The sequence below is a fragment of the Chionomys nivalis genome, chromosome 7, assembly GCF_950005125.1.
Source record: "Chionomys nivalis chromosome 7, mChiNiv1.1, whole genome shotgun sequence".
Lineage (NCBI taxonomy): Eukaryota > Metazoa > Chordata > Mammalia > Rodentia > Cricetidae > Chionomys > Chionomys nivalis.
In genome coordinates, this window is record NC_080092.1 from 75641812 (window position 1) to 75660820 (window position 19009).

Genomic DNA, 19009 nt, shown 5'->3' on the forward strand with positions numbered 1-19009 from the left:
CGTGCAGTTTCATCATAAAACTGGTCCTTCGCTGGGCTCTTACTAGCCATGTGTTCACTCGGGCTCTGCACCCCACTTGGCTAGGAGATTCCTACAGTCTCCCACCAGATCTGGGGGTTTATTACTCACTTCCTTTCTGCATCTTGTACATCCCTGACCCCACATCCTTTGCTTCCTACCTTAAGCAGGTTGACCTCCCACCGCTTTTAGGGTGAATAGTAAAAGACCCTCACGGTGGGCCTAAAAGACCTTTCTAGACCCATCTCTGGCTCCTTCCTTTCAAAGTCCAGTGAGCTACTGGCCTCATGAGATTCCTCACCTTGCCTAGAACATACTATAGGCTTTTACGCTTGCCGTCAGCCCTGACATCCTCTTTTTGCCCCCACTGAGCAAACCATCTTGTCTTTCCATGATCAACTAAGATCAGTTAAATAGCATCTCCTCCGGGAAGCTGGCCCTGCCCTCCCCAGCAGGATGGGGTGACAGGATACAGAAGACTGCTGGGCTAGCATCTTCATGCTTCTCAGCAGTTAGCAGCTGACCGTCCAGCGCTTTGCTGAGAGGCCTGCGACGAGGTCCAGGATGTGCTGACCTCTGCTTCCTGTGACCTGAGACATTTAAAATGGTCAATAAAGGACTTAGGGAAACCAACCTCCCCTGTTGAAGCCGTCAGAGACAGGAGTCCCACTAAGCTGTTCCCGAAGTGGGCTGTGATCTATGTAGCCCTTGGACTCACATCTGTCTGATCCGGACACCAGATGGACTGCCGCATGGGTGACAAAGTGGAGTCAAGTTAGAGACGAGTCCCTGTTGTTCCGCTCACCTGTTTCCTTACATGTACCTGTTAAACAGGGTGGAAAGCTCTTGCTTCTGAGCTTACTGAGGCTCAGGAGCGTATGGCTATATTATGGACTGGAGACTTTGTGAACTAGGGCGGGCACTGTGATGCCTGTGTTGAGGTGAGCGAAGAGAGAGTCAAATCTGTCCAGGGCAGACAAAAGCTCTTCCAAGAGCTGACTCCCCAGAGAATGAAGAAGGCTTGGGGAGGAGGTCAGGGTGGACACACCAGGAGGGGGTGGCTCTTTCAGAATCAGTAATTGTGAAAATTAATGGTGTGACCTGCCGGAGGCAGGAGACAGAGGAAAGGCCTGGGGGACAAGGCTCCCAGGAAATAAATGGTGCGGGAGTGTAGTATCTTTTCTGCATCCTTCCTTAGGGTTGATCCAAGGTTAAGATCAACAAAGTCCGGGAGGACGAGGGTTCAGGGAATAAAATACAAAACAAAGGCCTGACATTAGAATCTTGGGGAGAAGGGTGAGGAAAATTGGAGGGCAGTGAAAACGTACGTGTATGCAAATTCGTTGCCTGTGTTTAGATGGACACATCATGGTACTGAAATCAGCCCCTCGTTCCGTTCCCAATCTCAGTTGGATTTGGGCTCTAGTCCTCGTGCAGCTGTGGGTGAGCACTTCCCTCCCTGCCTCTAAGCCCCTGTTCTCCACCTGTGAAAAGATGACTGTCCTCAAACATCTCTGGGAGTGCACACACCGGTGTCCCTTTGGTACCCCACAGAGAGGCAAGCTTGCTTCTGATCCCTCTGCTTCCAGACCCTGGGTTCCTTCCATGCTAGCTTTCTCCGTGCCTTCCCCCATACGTGGCCCCTGCCCGTCTGCTTCCTGGTTTCCCACAGTGCAGTCCTCCAGCCTCTCTCTCAGGTCCTGGTTTGGCAGTTTAGGGTGGTGGGGAGAGACTGTGGGAGGCCGGGCCAGACCTCCCACCCTTTGTCCCTCCTCATCACCCAGTGACGCCATAGTAACCCACACCCATCCCACAGGAGGCAAACAACAGACACTGGGGGTCCTGGGGAGGGAGGAGAGACAGACCCTGTGTGGGGTCTAAAGGGGTTCTGGGGTTGGGGGTTGGGGAGAGGAGGGAGGAGGGGCAAACTATTCACCAGGAGGAGCTGCTCCTGGGGCAGGAGGTGCCAGTGCTGACCCAAGGCTGGAAGGCACTTCAGTCTGGCCCACTCCTTTGGTCGTCCCTGGCCAGCTCCCTAGAAGGCTGTTAACATCCTTCTTTATGAGCTGGGGGCGAGCCAAGCCTCTCACCTCATCTGGGACTCCCTGGCGGCTGCCTTTGGTCTTCTCACCATGCCCGGCGCCTGCACTGGGGACCTATGGCTCCTTTCCACATGCTGGCAACCTCAGGCCTGGTGAGAGCTTCAATGGAAGGGCAAGTCTCTCTCTGTTCCCATGTGCTCCTAGGTGGACGACAAGACGATAGGGTACTTTTGGCCAACAGTCTAAACAGATGGACAGTCACCGCAGGGCAGTGATGGATGAACGTCTCAGTGGGCTTCCTGGAAGAGGCAAGGGAGGACAGAAGATCTAAGAAAAAGGAAGGAGGGATGTGGATGAAGCATGGAATAGAAGTGAGGAGGCAGGCAATCTCAGAGGTAGAAAAGATGCCACGCTGAGCTTCAGTTGGTTTGTCTGTAAAATGGACCAACACTTGCTTTCCTTGTTGCTGTAAGGATCCTCTGGTACATAAAGCCCCCACTTAGAAGAGCCCTCATTTCCTGTACTGTCTTCTTCTCCATAACTCTTCCAAACCCAAAGGGGCCAGCCCCTTCCCTGGACCTCAGTATCCAGCTGCATCCAGAAACATCTGCCTCTTCTGTAAGAAGTCTCCACAAGGCTCTAGGGGAGCAGCAGTGGAGGGCAGGGAGGGAAGAGCGGCTGGATGAGAGGAGTGAGGTGCATCTTCCCCACGCCATTCCCCCAGGACTCGCTGGACACAGAGTCCATTGCTGTCTTCCGGCTGCCCTGACACACACCTGCTTTCCCTCTCAGCTCCTGGGGTGGCCCCTGCAGGGCCTCCAGGATGGGCCTCACTTCCTCCTGGTCCCCTTCACTGGCTGCCCCACAATGGATTCTCCAGTCTTGTTTCCAGAATTCCAGCCAGTTTCTGTCCTCTAGAACACTCTGTGCCATTTCTGCACAAAGGCATCTCCTCTCTGATCAAGCTGCCACGCTTTTGAAGGGGGTGTTCAAGACAGGGTTTCTCTATGTAGCTCTAGATTCCCAGAACTTGCTGGGTAGACCAGGCTGGCCTTGAACTCAGAAATCGGCCCACCTCTGTCTCCTGAGCACTGGGATTAAAGGCGTTAAAGGTGTGCACCACCATGCCTGGCTAAACGGCCATGCTTCTTTGAGTTCTTATGCCCTATCTTTACTAAGGCACCCCAAGAGAACTTGAGGGGTCCCTATACCCTAATGAGCCAGACTATCATGGTACTGGAGTACCCAGGACTCTTTGTCCTGGCCTCATGGAGAAGCCTCAGTCACAAGGACAGAAGGCTACAGAGGGCTGAGGAGACTCAAGGGGCAATCCGGATTAACAGTGAGGGTGGGGTGAACAGGTGTCACCCACAGCAAAACCATCCTCTTGTGGGCTGACCCCATTCCCGTGGCTAGGCAAAGGGCTCTCTTCCTTTGTCCACACTAGTCCTATTCTCAGTATCTAGGATATGAACAGAATAATGGTTTCCTGGAAGGAGCCACATCCTAATGCCTGGAAGCTGTGACTGTATATGGAAGGTGTGTAAATTAAGGATCTCGAGCCAGGAGCTTGTGCTGGGGTGTCCCGGTGAGCCATACAGTAACCATTAGGATCCCAACCAGGAAAAGAGAGAGGTAAGGCTTGGAGCCATAGAAGCAGGGGTGACTGGTGTGTAGCAGGAGTCATGAGCCAAGGCAGGAGGGAAAACCTCAAACAAGGAAGATAAGCAATGGTTTATCCACTTCTTACCTACCACAGACTTCTGACCTGTGAACTCACCTGAGAAACCGAGTTTCACTGAACTTGTGGCAATTAGTTTTAGCTGCACTCAGTGATTAATTCTTTTGTTTGGTTAGTTGGCTTTTCTTTTTCTTTCTTTTCTTTTTCTTTCTTCTTCTTCTTCTTCTTCTTCTTCTTCTTCTTCTTCTTCTTCTTCTTCTTCTTCTTCTTCTTCTTCTTCTTCTTCTTCTTCTTCTTCTTCTTCTTCTTTTTGACAGGATCTCACTTGTAGTTCTCTGACTGTTGTGAAACTCACTCTGTAGACCAGGCTGGCCTAGAACTCACAGAGATCTACCTGCCTCTGCCTCCCGAGTGCTGGGTTTAAAGGTGTGTACCACAAAGCCTGGCTGGTGACTAATTCTTAACTTATCTGTAGTGGTGGGAGAGGCGGGCTGTTTCCCGCTGGCCCAGCTCCCAGCCACCGGCTAGTTTTACCCAAAATAATTACATGGAAACTGTATTCTTTTAAACATTGCTTGGCCCATTAGCTCTAGCCTCTTACTGGCTAACTCTCACATCTTGATTAACCCATTTTTATTAATGTGTGTAGCACCACGAGATGGTAGCTTACCGGAAAGATTCTAACCTGCGTCCATCTCGGAGAGGAGAGGCATGGAAACTGACTGACTTGCCTTCTTCCTCCCAGCATTCTGTTCTGTCTTCTCTGCCTATCTAAGTTCTGCCCTATCAGGCCAAGCAGTTTTCTTTGTTAATTAACCAATGAAAGCAACAGATAGATAGAAGACCCACCTAAATCACTCATCACTAATGATACAGGTTTTGGAATAAAGAAAGGGGAGAGGGGAAGAAAGGTTGAGGAGCGGAGAAAAATGTATAGTGCAACAAAAAACAATAGAAAAAAGAAAGAAAGAAAGAAAGAAAGAAAGAAAAAAAGAAAAAAAGAAAAAAAGAGAAACTTTATTATTTCGTGTGGGGACCCCATGAACCTTTCTTCTGCATTTTATCATCCTTGTTTACCCAGTACTAACCACATCCCTATTATGGGACAAGCAGACACCAAGTGACTTGTCACAGCCCCTACATTCAAGGAAGGCAGTCTATGGGACCACAGACACGGACAGTACCGTGTAGCATGGGTGACTTCAGGGTGCAGACTGAATGGCTGTGGCTGCCATAAGAAGATGACTTCTGGGCTCAGGGGACAAGAGTGAGTCCCAATTCTAACTGCCTGTTTGTGTGACCTGGGTAACTATTTGTCCTTGTTAACTGTCAGTTTCTACACCTTTAGTGTGGGAAGAGCCATCACATTTCCCTGGTAGGCTTTTGGGAATTAAATGATGTTGTCTGGAGAGAACTTGACTTCGTGTTCCTAGTACAAGGAAGACTCTCAGAAAACAAGGCAGGCTTTTAAAAAAAAAAAAATTTTTTTAATTGATTCTTTGGGAATTTTGCATCATGTACCCTAATTCTGCTCATTTCCCAGTCCCTTACCCCTGGAATGTTCTCCCTGCCAAAGAAAAAATTAAAAATATTAAGTGAAAACAAAATAAAACAAACAAACCACTTCACACCTCCATCTTTCCCGCCTCCCCTACACCCCTTCATTGTCTCAGTGGCATTGGAGCTGCGGGGTGTCACACAGTACACCCCTTCATTGTCTCAGTGGCATTGGAGCTGCGGGGTGTCACACAGTACACCCTTTTATTCATTCCGCTTTATTTGCAAATGTTTGCTACAATGAGTTGTTGGTTTGGTTTGAGGCCTCTGGCTTCCGGTACACCATCAGTACTGGGCTCTCACCGAAATTCCTCTTGTATATTCTGCTGTTGTCCCAACTCATGGAGATCATATGACTGTGGTTCCACAGAACCAGTCCCTTCATGCACTCCAGCAGGTCATAGCTGGGGTAGATGTGGGGTGGACCACCTCAAAGCCCTAGATATGGGTCTGGGTAGTAGCTGATTTAGTCAAGGCCACTTGGACTGCTTTATCAAGCAAGGGCAGAGCTAGCTCTTCTATGCCCCATGATATCGGGACAGCTCTCCCACACCCAGGGTGAGGGGTGGGGCCATCTCTCCTGAGTGTGGGGTCAGCTCTCCTGTGAGGGGTAGGACCAACTCTTCTGCTTCAGTGGCCAGTGAGGGCCAGTGGTATCTCTCCCAGGGCTAGAAAGGGTGGTGCCCACAATCTCTCTCTCTCTCTGCCTGAAAACTGACAGTCAGATCCTGGAGAGAGATGCTGTATAGGATGAGGTGTGTGATATCACCTAGCACCCAACTAGTTGGCGGCTTAGATGAATGCAACCCCAGTCACAGAGAGGACCAACTGATGCAGAATCCCCTAAAGCTACTCTCCACTCTGGATGCCACCACCACAGCTGCTGCTTCTTCCTCTTGCCAGGAAGCCCTCTCGGTTCCTCTACCCTGGAACTCCTTGTACCTCTGAGTACTCTGGTACCCTGGTACCTCCCTGTTCGTCACTCCGAGTCCTGAGTGTACTCTCTCCCACAGAGCAGGACCCAGAAGTACAGGGGCTGCCTAGACACGAATGCAGACTCAGAGTGCTCAGGCTCCTTTGAAGACCAGCGTGGGATGTCCTACCTCCTGGACCACACTTGCTCTCTACATCCTGAACTGCTCCACAAAGTGTTCAGTCTCTGCTGCATTCCAGAATGGCGCCCCCACAGAACCTATCTCCTCCTCCATTCCTTGCTGACTCTTCTCTAGGCCTGTTGGCAGCAATCAGTCTGACCTCCCCTGCCTCAAGCCAAGGACTCAAGCCAACTCTCATCTGGACCCCTGCCTTGGCCCCCTAGTGATCTTCCCATTTTTCTGACCCTGCTCTGTAGACTCCGCTCCTAAACTAGGCATTCAACTGCTGCAGAAGAGCTTGTCCAGCCAGTTTCTGCCCGACTCTCTCTTTCCTTGTTCCCCCGCTCTCTGCCTCCAGCCTCATCTTCTCCCAGCATCTTGCATATATTCCTTCTGCTTCGGCCCCCTTGAAGATACCATCCCCTCTGCCTGTCTGTTTCCCCATCCCCTCAGGTTTTATCTAGTGCATCCATCCCTTGGACAAGGCTTCCAACTTCCCCATGCTGGTCAGATCTGAGATCTGAGTGTTTGCACTGAGCCATCTTTTTTTTTTTTTTTTTTCACTGATCCAGGCTGTCACTCTGATTCCAGTTGTGGACTGAATTGATTGACATTGCTTTCCACTGAGCCGCAGGCTGTACATGGGTAGAAGCCAAGACCGTGTTGCTTTCTCACTGTCCCCAGGCCAGGCCAGCACAGTTTCCAGCATGCGGAGGATGCCCGATGAATAACTGTTTGAAGGAGCAAAACTCGAATGAGTGATGTGCCCAGGGGAAAGACACCCAGATAGGTCTCCAGAGCCTTGGGCTCCTGTGGGGAGGGAGAGGTTAGCTCTCAGAGGCAGCCAGGGAAGAGGAATCCTACCTCTGTCTTGGGTCAGTCATTAGTTACTACTACTTAAAGACAGGGTTCCTGGGTAGACAGCCAGGACCGTTAGTACATCGAACCCCACCACAGCCGTCTTGCTGTGAGTCCTTCGAGGCATCCAGGTCCCAGGAGCCCAGGACTTGTTGCCTTTGCACCTTTGAAATGGTCCAGTCATAAGTCATCCTGGAGGGGAGAAGTGGAGTCTTTGGACTGTTTTTTTCAGGGGGTGGAGAGTGAGTGGGAAAGAGGAGAGAAAGGAAGACAGAATCTTTGAGAAACTCAGGATGGCAGGAGGAAGGTTTGTGGGAGATGGCAGGGAGGATGTAGGCAGCACCATCTCTCTCTGCTCCGGAAAATTAAGAGAAAAGATGAGTGTCTACTGTCTAGACACAGCCAGACTGGTTCCTCAGAGCAGTCCCAGGGGACTTCCTGGAGTAGAGGAACTTTATAGGTCACAGGTGGACCGGGATGGAAACAGTCCAAACTCAGAGGCACCATCGGGAGAACCATATTCCAGGGTAGCTGAGAAACAGGAGGCAGGAGGTCACAGAAATAGTGGGACCAGCATGGAAAAGAGTGTACAGGAGGTGGGAGTTACTCTGTGCCCTGAGATGCCTGGTTGAGGTCACTCTAGAGCAGTGGTTCTCAACCTTCCTAACACCATGCCCCTTTAATTTGGTTCCTCATGCTGTGGTGACCCCCAACCATAAATTATTTCCGTTGAGACCTCATAACTGTTATTTTGCTACTGTTATGAATTGTGGTGTAAATATCTGTGTTTTCTGATGGTCTTGGGCAATTCCTGTGAAATGGTTGTTTGGCCCTCTGAAGAGGACGTGACCCACAGGTTGAGAACCACTGCTCCAGGGGCTCTACCTCCCCCCACCCCACCCCACTCCCATTTCCTCCATTGCCCTCTCACCCCCCAGCAGAGCCCGTGGGGTCCCCATGTACCTGAGTCTATAGCTTCCTTACAAAGCCGCAGCTCTCTCATGGCCTCCCTGAGACTCTGCTGTGAGAAGCCCCGATTCTGTCATGTAATGTCACACTTTAGCTACTCCAGCCCTACCCATTTCCCTTGCCTGTGTGGCCTTTTCACCACAGAAGCACCTTCTAGAACGTTCATTCCATCACTTACTCCCTCAGAAGTAAGTAGAGATCATCCGTTGATTGGCAGACATCACGTCAGCACCCCGGACAGTACCTGCCCCACTGCAGTCAAAGGGCTGGGAGCTGGGAGTGGAGAGGAATACTTGATTTCCTAGCAGGTTCCCTACACAGCTGGAAGGAAGCAAATTCACGAGGGCAACAACCCTAATTCTGCCCCATATGCCAGGAACAGAGTTGGATCCCTGGCTGTCAGTTCAGTCGAGGTTCAGCCTCCGCCCTTCCTCCCTCCTTCATTCTGGAGTCCTCCTAGGGTAAGGAGGGTAAGGGTGCTCCCAGCATCTGGCATCCATCAACCCCATCCAGAAGTCCTCGTGAAACAAAGGGGGTGATTAAAGCGATCCCAGATTGGGGCAGGCCAAGCATGCCTGTGAATTGCCCCTGTCCCAGAGCCTCTCCCACCCCAGCCCTGCCCAGAGCTACCAATTCACTGGTCTCTCCTCCCCTTTTCCCTCAGAACTGGGGAGGGGGGGGGTTGTGGCCAGCCCCACAGGACTGCTGGCTCCAGCTGTGAGGGATGTGGAGGGGAGCTGGCAGGAGGGGACAGGCAAGCAAATGGGACCTGACAGGGGCTGGGCACCTCGGGCAAAGAATGTAAATAAAAAATCAGTAAATATTTAGAGGAAATGGAGCGGGAAGTGGGAGAAGGAGCTGGGGAGGGGGTGTGTTAGATTTCCAACAACATCTGGAGGGCAGTCCCTTCCCCCACCCATGGGGACTTTCAGCTCAGAGTGATGGCTCTTGGGAAGGCTGGCTATTGGAACGTACCTGCACATGGATGGTCTTCCGTGCTTGTCATCATTAAGGCCCCCTCCCACAAGGTCTTGCTGGAGCGAGGAAGTGAGGTTCTCAGGTGGCAACATAAGATCCCTGCCCTTAGAAACTTCTTAGAGAAAGGATGTTGACCACACTTAAGGAGGACCATGGCAGAGGGATGGAGGGGGTTGTAAAATTAAGCTGGAATAGTGACGTCAGATTCCTAGGGGAGGGGCCAGGGAGAGGGGGGTGAGGATCATTTTCAGAGACAGGTGGGGATGGGGAGAAGAAGGAGCAAGGCACAGAGGGCTGAAGCTGAGAATGAGGGCTGGGCAGGCTAGACACAGTCTCTGGCCCACACCACCTTCCCCAAATCTCACCATTCCTCCAAGGGAGTTCATCTGAAGGACTCCTTCACTTCTGTCTTGGGGAAGAGAAGGAAAAGAAAGCCCCATCCCAGACCAGTTCTGGAAAGCAGAAAGCAGAGAGGCCCCTGAGCCCCCTGCACCCCCCACTGTTGGGCAGGGTACTTACTGTCCTGATTGAGGTCAGACCCCCAGGAGAGCACCCAAGGGTCTTTGGGCATTTGTCACATCTTCTGATGGAATGGTGGCTTTTCTCAGCTGGGCCTCCCAGAGCCAGGCTGCACTGGGTGTAGAGCAGGGCTCTAACGAGGGTCACAGGACCACAGTGTCATCTCTGCCTCCTGCTTCCAGGCCAGAGAACAACGGGCCTTTTGTCCAGGAGAGGATGCCCAAGAGGTGAGGTCACCCCCAACATGGCTCTCTTTGTCCCATAACCAGTGAAACATCAAGGCTGAGTCTAGACTGGCTGCCTGCATTCTGTCTCCCCAAACCCTGGCCATCTCCCAAGGACTTCCTCCAGGTCACAGAGAGATACCCTCAAAGGGAAGGTGGTGGTGCGGTAGGTACTAGAGGAGGTGAAGAGAGTACAGAAAGGCCCAGCGTGGGACTGAGAAATCCTCTCCAGGAAGTGCACAGCCCTTCCTCACAGGGAGCTTCAGGCACAAATGTGGCTTGGCCCAAAAAGTGCTTCAGAACTCAAAAGGAAAAAAGTGAAGGGTTGGGGAATAGAGGTTCTGGTTGCTGCTCTAACTTTAGACTAAAGGCTCCTCAGAAAACTGGTGAACCCCAACTACATCAGAGTGAGGAGGGCTTTAAAGAGACCTCCAGTATCTTCTCCCCATGGAGGCAAAAGCACCTCCCTCCAGGGACTGTGGGGCCTAACTGAGCAGGGAGGCCCTGGGATGGAAGGATGGGGCCTAAAGAAAAGCCAGGGCAGGGTCTTCTAAATGCAGTGCGATGTTCCTAGATGGGCCCTGGGACCACATCCTGTTCTGCCTCGTACTTGGGGCGAGGTCAGGTTTAACAGTCTGGACCAGTTGTCTAGGCAGAGGATGCTGAAACTTATCAGGGAACGTTAGGCCAGGGTTAGAGAATCCTAGCGTTACCCGGTGCGACACAGCAAGACCAAGACCCAGAAGGATAGACAGGGGCTCCCTGAAGCCTGTGACAACTGGAACAGCTGTCTGTAGGGAGGAAGCAGATCCCACATGGCCCTGACTGGCTGACCAGGGAGGACAGTGTTGCCATTGGAGGGATTAGCTGCTGTCCAAAGACTGAGGAGTGTGTGGAAGACTGGGTCCACCCAAGAAGCTGAACGGGTCAAGGGAAGTCAGAGGGCATTGGGTTAGTGACAGGACATGATCTGACCAGGTCATCCTCTAACTGTGGATTCTCAGACTGCAGTTCCTTTGGTCCCCCACCCCACCCCATTCACTCCGGACAAGGCTCCACCCCATCTGGGTAGAATGTTATGGGAGCTGAGAATAGCCTTTGCTGGGGTCAAGGAAGGGAGGGACGCTGGGGACTAATTGCCCTAAATAAATGAGCAATTAAGACTGTTAGAAAAAATAGCTAGATGCCCCCACCACCGCCCTGAAATATCACCGTGGCAACCACAGCCAGCTCCTCCCCAGAAAAGGCTGAGCCACTTGTTTGGCTCACATCGCTGTCATTCAGACAGAAGGGTAGCCAGACCGTCTTCTGTCTGGAGAACCAGAAAGGGTAGAGGAAGAGACTGGGTGGAAGGGAAGGCAGAGGAATAACTGGGATGACCCGCTGGCTCAAGACTCTCAATGATGGCTTGAAATCGGACAGTGCGGCAAAGGGGATTAGTACCGTGTGCATACTTCATGGCTACCGCCTCCAATCCCAACAGCACCGCAGCCAGTGTGATAGGGGCTTGGGAGTGAATGTTGCCAGGAGCAGACCTTGCCAGGTCCCCATCTCCTCTCAGCACCTCGCCCCTCCCCCTGCACTTCCTGTAATGGCGTCTCCAATGGGAAGCCCATTAGTCCTTCTCAGGGTAGCGCCTAAGTACTGTGGCTGATAAATATAACATGAGCCCATCGATTAGAACCCTCCTAGTCCTGTGCAGCATGACTCCCTAATGACTCACCCTCCCCTCAACCTAGACTCCCACCCACCCCCACCCAGGGCCGCTTTCCTGGATTACTTGGAACTTGGAGGTAGTTATTACTGGAGCAAAAGTAAGGAGTCATGGGCAACCCCGCAGAGCCCAGTTGGAAAGGCCCCTACTTCAAGACCTGCTTGGGCAAATCTGGACCTGGACCCCAGGGTGGACTGGAAGGCCCTCCTCCGTCAGTCGAGGTACCAGGGAAGGTGCTGGCGGTCCCAGCTTACGGGACCCTTCCTCTATGAGGTGCAGAAGGCAGATGGCCGCTGCCCTCTGTGAGAAGACACGGATCAGGCCTCTGAGGGCTTCTGGGGACTCTTAGAGAAGTCTGTGGTGCCACCAACTCTGACCTTGCCACCACACCCTCTTGGGATCTTGATTATCGGCTAGCCTTGATGTACCTGTCCTAGCCCACCAAGCCCTCTCACCCTCCCCCAACTTCCCCCAACTCTGATGCTCTCTGTCATCACTTCAACCAACTTTGAGGTGCCACACTCTCATCAGATGAGAACCCCCCCGGGGGGAATGAGGGACCATCTGACTCATGGTGGGGGCTAGAAGGCGGGAGTTAGCTCCCCAAGATTTCCAAAGTCAAATAGGAGACTTTGGCAGGTGGGACCTGGCCCTAGAAGGTAATCAGACCAATTAGATCTCGTTAACCACCAATGCTGGGAGTTGAGATCACTCTGCACGCTTTCCCACACCTGGGTGATACCCCCTCGCTACTGGAGCCCACTGCCGAAGACAGCCACTGCATGGAAGGGCTTCAACAGAGAAGTCAGCTATAGCTCTCGCCCGGGTGCCAGAGGGGGCTTAGTGGGTGGATGGTGGCCCAGGCCTGGGAGGGGTCTGTGGTTTTAAAGCATTGTGGCTCTGGGTGGAGACTGCCCACAGAATCCTCTAACAGGAAGGCTGAGCCAGGCTGGCTGCAGCCAGGAAGTTAATCCTTAATGTGCCTCTGGCCTTACTGCTACACAAACTCACCGCTTAAACAGGCCTGGTGGGGACCAGCCACAAAGCGTGCATTCCTCGGGGTGGAGCTTGGTGCCATGGCAAGCCTTGTACCAAGGATGCTGCCAGGCTCCAGGGGTGCCTGTCTGCTGGAAAAGCTTCCCATAAAGGGTGGGTGTGCAAGAAGCCGTGAGTATGTCTGACCCACTCTCTGCTGTGTGCCCCATCCTGACCTTGGGCCTCACTCAGACTTCTAGTAGGCACCCCAATGAAGATGTGAGTTTTATAAGTGTGTGGTGTGTATACACACATGCTTGGGGTGTACACACACGACCAGGGGTCTCCCCTCAGTCTCTCACCACTGTATTTTTTTTTTTTTTTTTTTTTTTTTGGTTTTTCGAGACAGGGTTTCTCTGTGGTTTTGGAGCCTGTCCTGGAACTAGCTCTTGTAGACCAGGCTGGTCTCGAACTCACAGAGATCTGCCTGCCTCTGCCTCCCAAGTGCTGGGATTAAAAGCGTGTGCCACCACCGCCTGGCTAAAATAGCATTTTTATTAATTCTCTGAGCATTTCAGACAGGTATACAATGGACTTTAATCGTATTCGTTTCCCGTTCCTCTTAGCTCCTCCCAGATCTACACTCCTGACTTTATGTCCTTGGTGGTGTGTGGGGGGGTCATTCTGAGACAGGGTTCCTCTGTGTGGCCCTGGCTGTCCTGGAACTCACTCTGTAGACCAGGCTGGCCTCAAATTTGGAGATCTACCCATCTCTGCCTCCCCAGTACTGGGATTAAAGGTATGTGCACCATGTCCAACTTGCTCTGTTTTTTTTCCCATTGGGTCAAATTCGTGCTGTTCATGTACAAGAAGGCTTGGAAGACTGAGAGAGGACTCAGAGAGACATCCAGCATCTTTCCAGCAGGACCAGGTCTCTCTCCTTGTGGCCTCATTCAATGCTGACTCCCCCTTGAAGGCCTTCCTTTTAATCTAGTCAGGCTGCAGGCTAGGGCTTCAGCAGTTCACTTGCAGTGTCAGAGAGACTCCATCCTTTCCCACAGTGCACCTCAGCCTCAGCCGTAAGGACGAGTTAGCTGGGGGCTCCCTTTTCATCTGACTGCACAATGTAACCTCTGCCCTTCCCTCAGCTCCCCGTTCCTCCCTTCTCTGCCCCAGCACTAGAAGTCTAGGGTGGGTCAGGAGCTTCTAGAGGCTCAATAGCCTGAATTCAGACCCCAGCCCGGGCTATATTTAGCCAAGTGCTTCAGACACTAGACAAAGCCACTTCCAAGGAGCTGGTGGGGATGGAGTTGAGGGCAGGGGGTTGCCCTTCCTGTTCCTTCCCCTTCCTGGTGTAGGGACCCCCTCAGTTGCCCTTCTGGGGTTACCAGGAATGCCATTCACAGGGCAAGGTCCTGAATGTGGGTGAATTGCTCACTATTTCTAGGCCATCTGCTGAGAAGGGAGCTCCGAGGTTCTGCCCCCGCCTGAATGGGCACATTCTGGAACTTTCTTTCATATCTCACCACCCGGATCAGTAACCAAGGGAACTTTGAAAGAGATTTAACTGGTCTGGGTGAGACCCTGTATCTATCTATCTGTATATGTATGTCTGTCCATCCATCCATCCATCCATCCATCCATCCATCCAGGCTTCTTTCTTCTTTGTCCTCTCTCTCTCTCTCTCTCTCTCTCTCTCTCTCTCTCTCTCTCTCTCTCTCTCTCTCTCCATTTCTCCCCTTTGTCTCTGTCTTTCTCCTTTTTCTCTCTTTGAAAACCCTCACTATGTGAGTTAACTGTGTACTACGGATAACTGTAGGATTTTGGGCCCACAGGCAGAAGTGCGGAAGAGGGGCTTGCTGGGTTCTTAGGCCCCGCCTACCCAGCCTGTGGAATCAGAGTCTGTATCTCAACAAGCTTCCCCAGGGGAATCCCACGGTAGCCACAGCTTAAAAACCACTATTCTAGGACCTTCCACTGTAATGAGCAGGACTCCAAACAGAGACTTCCCAGGGCTGGTCAAGCAGTCAACTGCCACCCCCAACTCCTGCACCCCTTTAACACAACTCAGGGTTCTGGTTTATTTTTTTCAAAAAAAAATTTTTTTTTTTAATTTGTATTGGGGACACATAACATCATAGCCAGAGGGTAACTTGTAGAATCAGTTTTGATTCTTCCTTTATGTGAGTTCCAGGAATCAAACTCAAGACTTCAGCTTTGCACAGCAAAGATCCAGTACTGAGCCTCTCACTGACCCAAGGGCTCCGATTTCTTAAGAGCTTGTCATGCTTGTCCCTCTGCTAGGTCCAGATGTGAGTTCAGGGTCATATCCAGGTCCCCTGTGTATGTTCACACTCACTCAGTTCTCAGCCCCTGTCTCGGGTCACTCAGCCGGCCCCTGCCCTGCTCCCTGTCTCCAGATGGGCAGATCTACGCTCAGCAGAAACCACACAGAGAGAAGCCTGGCTGGTGCCCCTGGTCCATGGCTGGACTCTCTGTCTGAAGCAACTCAGATCTATGGACAGTGGTCCACTGTTCTTCCCCATCAACTGACACCTCTGCCACCCCCCATCACGAAATCTCAAGTTTCTCCATCGTAGAACTTCTCAGGACCCCACTGACATCCTCAGAGTCCACTTCTGGGGCATCTTAGATGTCTCTCAGTCCTCCTAAACTTTTGCTGGTTACTCCTGTCCCTCACAACATGCAAAGTTCTCAGGGGAGCATGGATGCCCTGCCCTGCAGGAACTCACTCGGGTCACTTAGCCTGCCCCCAACTTAACAGTAGGCATCATTCCCAAGTGGGCATCAAAACATAAATAGGCTACACAACCCCCTTTGAACCCGAAACAGCCTTGGGTCAGGGCTGGAGGCCAGGGGGCAGCGCTCTTCCCTGAGGAATGTGTCTTCAGAGCTCCACTAGCTCAGCAGCTGGCTCTGGCTCACAGAGGGACTGTGTCCTGACCCCAGGGCCCCTCTGAAGCTCCAACTGTCCGGCATGGTGGGTGTAGAGGCGAGCTGGGAGCGCATCTCAAAGGTTGGAGGGTTTTCCAAAGCAGTAAGGGCAGGGCCATGCTGGAAGGATGAGGCCTTGGGATACCTGTGCCTCTTTTCCCTCACTCAGCTATGAGCCTCTGGTGACCAGGAAGTGGGACATCTTCTACATTTGCCTGCCTTAACCCAACCCTTCCTCACAGCAGGGCAAAGTGGGCAAGAGAGAATTAAAAGAACAAAAGCCGAAGAACAATGAGAATAAAAAAAAAAGACCAGATGACTAAAATGATGTAAGTTAATGAGAAATCCTTCCTGGGAGCCTAGCACATGTCCTGGACTCGGTGACTGTCATACCCCACCTTCAGGTCCAGAGACTATCATTCCATGTGAGGCTTGGTGATCTACTCAGGGTCACACAGAAAAGAGGGACAGAGCTAGCTGAGTCTCCAAAGAGCATGCAGGTCAGATGGCAGAACATTTATGGGAAAGATTAAAGAAGATGCTCCTTTTGTCCCCAACACCTACCTGCAAGGGACACCCCCATAGGTCTCCAAAACACAGCTGAAAGCACCCTAAATCTTCTTCCAGCACCCTCCCTTAGTGGGGTCTCCAACCCCTACTTCTCATCTGCCCACCGTTCCCCACTTTCAGCGGCTCTTCCGGAGGCCCCTGCTGGTATGGCGGGAAACACTTGTCTCCCCCTCCCCCGCCCCGTGGGGCACCAGGCCAGCACTGCTGGAGGAAATAAAGGAAAGCCTGAAAGGAAAACACAAGATGTCACTGATGGTTTTGATGAAAGCACCAGGCCTAGCGCATCTCACCACACACTGTGCTTTCCCAAGCAATCTTCCCCAGAGCCCCCAGCCGTCTGAGAACTGCCTAGTCTGGACTAGGCTGTCACTCTGGCTCCTGGCTCTCCTGGACAGGGGCAGAGCTCTTCTCCTGGGAGAGAACTTGAGTTGAGAACACCCAGGGTCCCCTGGAACCCGATGCTGTGAGAGCAAGGCGAGTATCTGGGAGGAAAAGTGAGCGCTGCAGCACACAGCCGCGCTGTGGATCAGGGGCTTGTCACGTGCTGCAAGGCTGGGGTGACAGAGGAGGTGGCTCAACCATAGTCAAAGGATTGAAGATGTTTGCTGTCCAGCAGGGAGACTAAGACCCACCCTAGAGCAGTCTAGGGGAATGTGTAGGACACATTTGGGACCTCCTGGAGTGAGGAGGGAGGCTAGCTCTCCTAGGAGGCACTGGTACGGTTGCAAACTGAAGGATATGCCTATTAAATCACCCCCAGAGTCCAGGTTAACTTTCTGGAGGAAGTAACTTGTTCTGGGAAGGACAGAGGGAAGGAGCTGGGGAGATGGCTCAGAAGGTAAGAGTTCTTGCTGTGTGAGCGTGTGGGTGTGAGTGCAGATCCCCACATAAAAAGAGGGGCACGCCCATGCTGACACCCACATGTCACTCCAGCACAATGGGGAGGTCAGGGTCAGGAGGGCTTTCTGGGTGCACAATGGCCGGCCTTTGATAGGAATCTCAAAAAGTGGTCCCAAGCTACTTTGAGAGTCATGGGAGACAGGTGAGATTCCCCTGCTTGGCTCCCAGCAGGATTAGCAAAGGATGAGGTGACCTCTGTGGCTGTCTTAGGACATCTTCACTCACAACCTGGTCACAGTCCTAGGGGGTGACTACGGCTCCTCATCATTAGGGATTTCTCAGAGTTCTTACATAATTTGCCCCTCTCTCCTCTTCTCAGCCTCCAACACAGAGGCATCAGCTGTCTCTATGCCCTACAGTCCTGGCTCCTCCCCCTCCTCAATTCTCTTCCCCAAGGCCTCCTAAGTCATACTCCAAAGCAGGACAGATTGTATATCTCCCCTAGCTCAACAACCTCCTGTAGCTCCCACTGCCTGAAGGAAAAAACCCGCCTTCTTAGACTGGCACCCAAAGCCAGCTCTCCATTCAGCAGACCCTGGGGTCTTACTGCAGCCATTCACCTCCAGATCCCTGACAGCCTTCATCTAGACTTGCCTTTGTAAGTGGCCTGCTTATAGCCGGACTCGGGAGGCAGAGACAGGCGGATCTCTGTGAGTTCGAGGCCAGCCTGACCTACAAGAGCTAGTTCCAGGACAGGCACCAAAACTACAGAGAAACCTTGTCTCGAAAATAAATAAATGTGGGGACTGGAGAGATGCCTCAGTGGTTAAGAGCATTGCCTGCTCTGCATAAGGTCCTGAGTTCAATTCCCAGCAACCACATGGTGGCTCACAGCCATCTGTAATGAGGTCTGGTGCCCTCTTCTGGCCTTCAGGCATACACAGACACAGAATATTGTATACATAATAAATAAATAAATATTTAAAAAAAAAGAAAATAAATAAATGTGACCTGTTTATTTCTGTCTAGAATGTCCCTTTTCTCTTCATGGAGAGCTAAATCCTAGATACACTTCAATACCCCAGAGAGACACCTCCTCCAGTGAGCCCTTCCGTACTCTCCTCCTTGCCAGGGGCTTTGACTCATGGCTGTCTTTTAATTTAAAAATCATTACTGAGTATGTGCACACAGTGTGACTGGGCACACAGGCCATGGCACATGTGTGGGGGTCAGAAGACAATTTTGTGGAGTTGGTTCTCTCCTTCCATCTTTAGGTGGGTTCTGGCAATCAAATTCAGGTTGTGTGGCCAGTGCCTTTACCCTGCTCCTGGCTATCTTTTTTTTTTTTTAAACTGGTTATGGAATATCAACAAAAACTGAGGGCCAGACAGTCTGCTGCTGCCAAGAAAGAAGGTCTATTGGGGACCGCCCACCCCCAGGGCTGACACGGTTGCTGAGCCAGGCTGTAGATCAGCTCCCCTGTAAGACGGAATAGGGTGGGGCCACAGAAGCCTCTACTGAGCCTGGCACAGATGGGTGCCAGCAGCCCCGGATAGAGCCCAGGCACTGAGTTGGCATGGCTCTGCTGCCGGAGATGAGGGTGAGACAAACAGCAATTAGCGGAGTACAGGCTTGGGCTCTTAAGGCTAATTACCAATTAGATGGGGCTGGGCGATTAGCAACATGAAAGAGACAGTCAGCAAATAGTCACTGGCTGGCAAAGTGGAAGGTGGGGGCGGCCAGCGCCTGGGTCTCCTAGTGGCTCACACAGTGCGAGAGCTAGGAAGGATCCTGTGTCCCCAAGGGGACTTGGGCAGATTCTGTTTCCCTTTGGTTCCCAGGATTAGCTCCAGACTGGAGCCAATGGCCTGGCTGGTAGATGATTCTGGAGTAACGGCAGTGAGTGCTTTGCCACCCTGGGCCAGGTGAGCTCTGCAGGGCAGAGCCCTGAGGAGCCTCCATGGCAGACACCCAATCGGATGCATTTGTGTCTGGAAGGGTGCCTGCTCTGCGGA

General features: G+C 52.1%; 1 long non-coding RNA gene across 2 annotated transcripts; it reads right to left on the reverse strand.

The window, feature by feature from the left end:
- Window positions 1-8245: 8245 nt before the first annotated feature.
- Window positions 8246-9849, reverse strand: LOC130877997 (uncharacterized). 2 transcript variants are annotated; one of them, XR_009057422.1, is made up of 4 exons: window positions 9717-9849; window positions 9563-9606; window positions 9195-9405; window positions 8246-8492 (listed from the first exon to the last, which is right to left on the reverse strand). It is a non-coding gene; the product is annotated as an uncharacterized LOC130877997 (long non-coding RNA). The 2 variants fall into 2 exon arrangements; XR_009057421.1 differs by having other exon boundaries at window positions 8246-9405.
- Between the last annotated feature and the right edge of the window lie 9160 nt (window positions 9850-19009).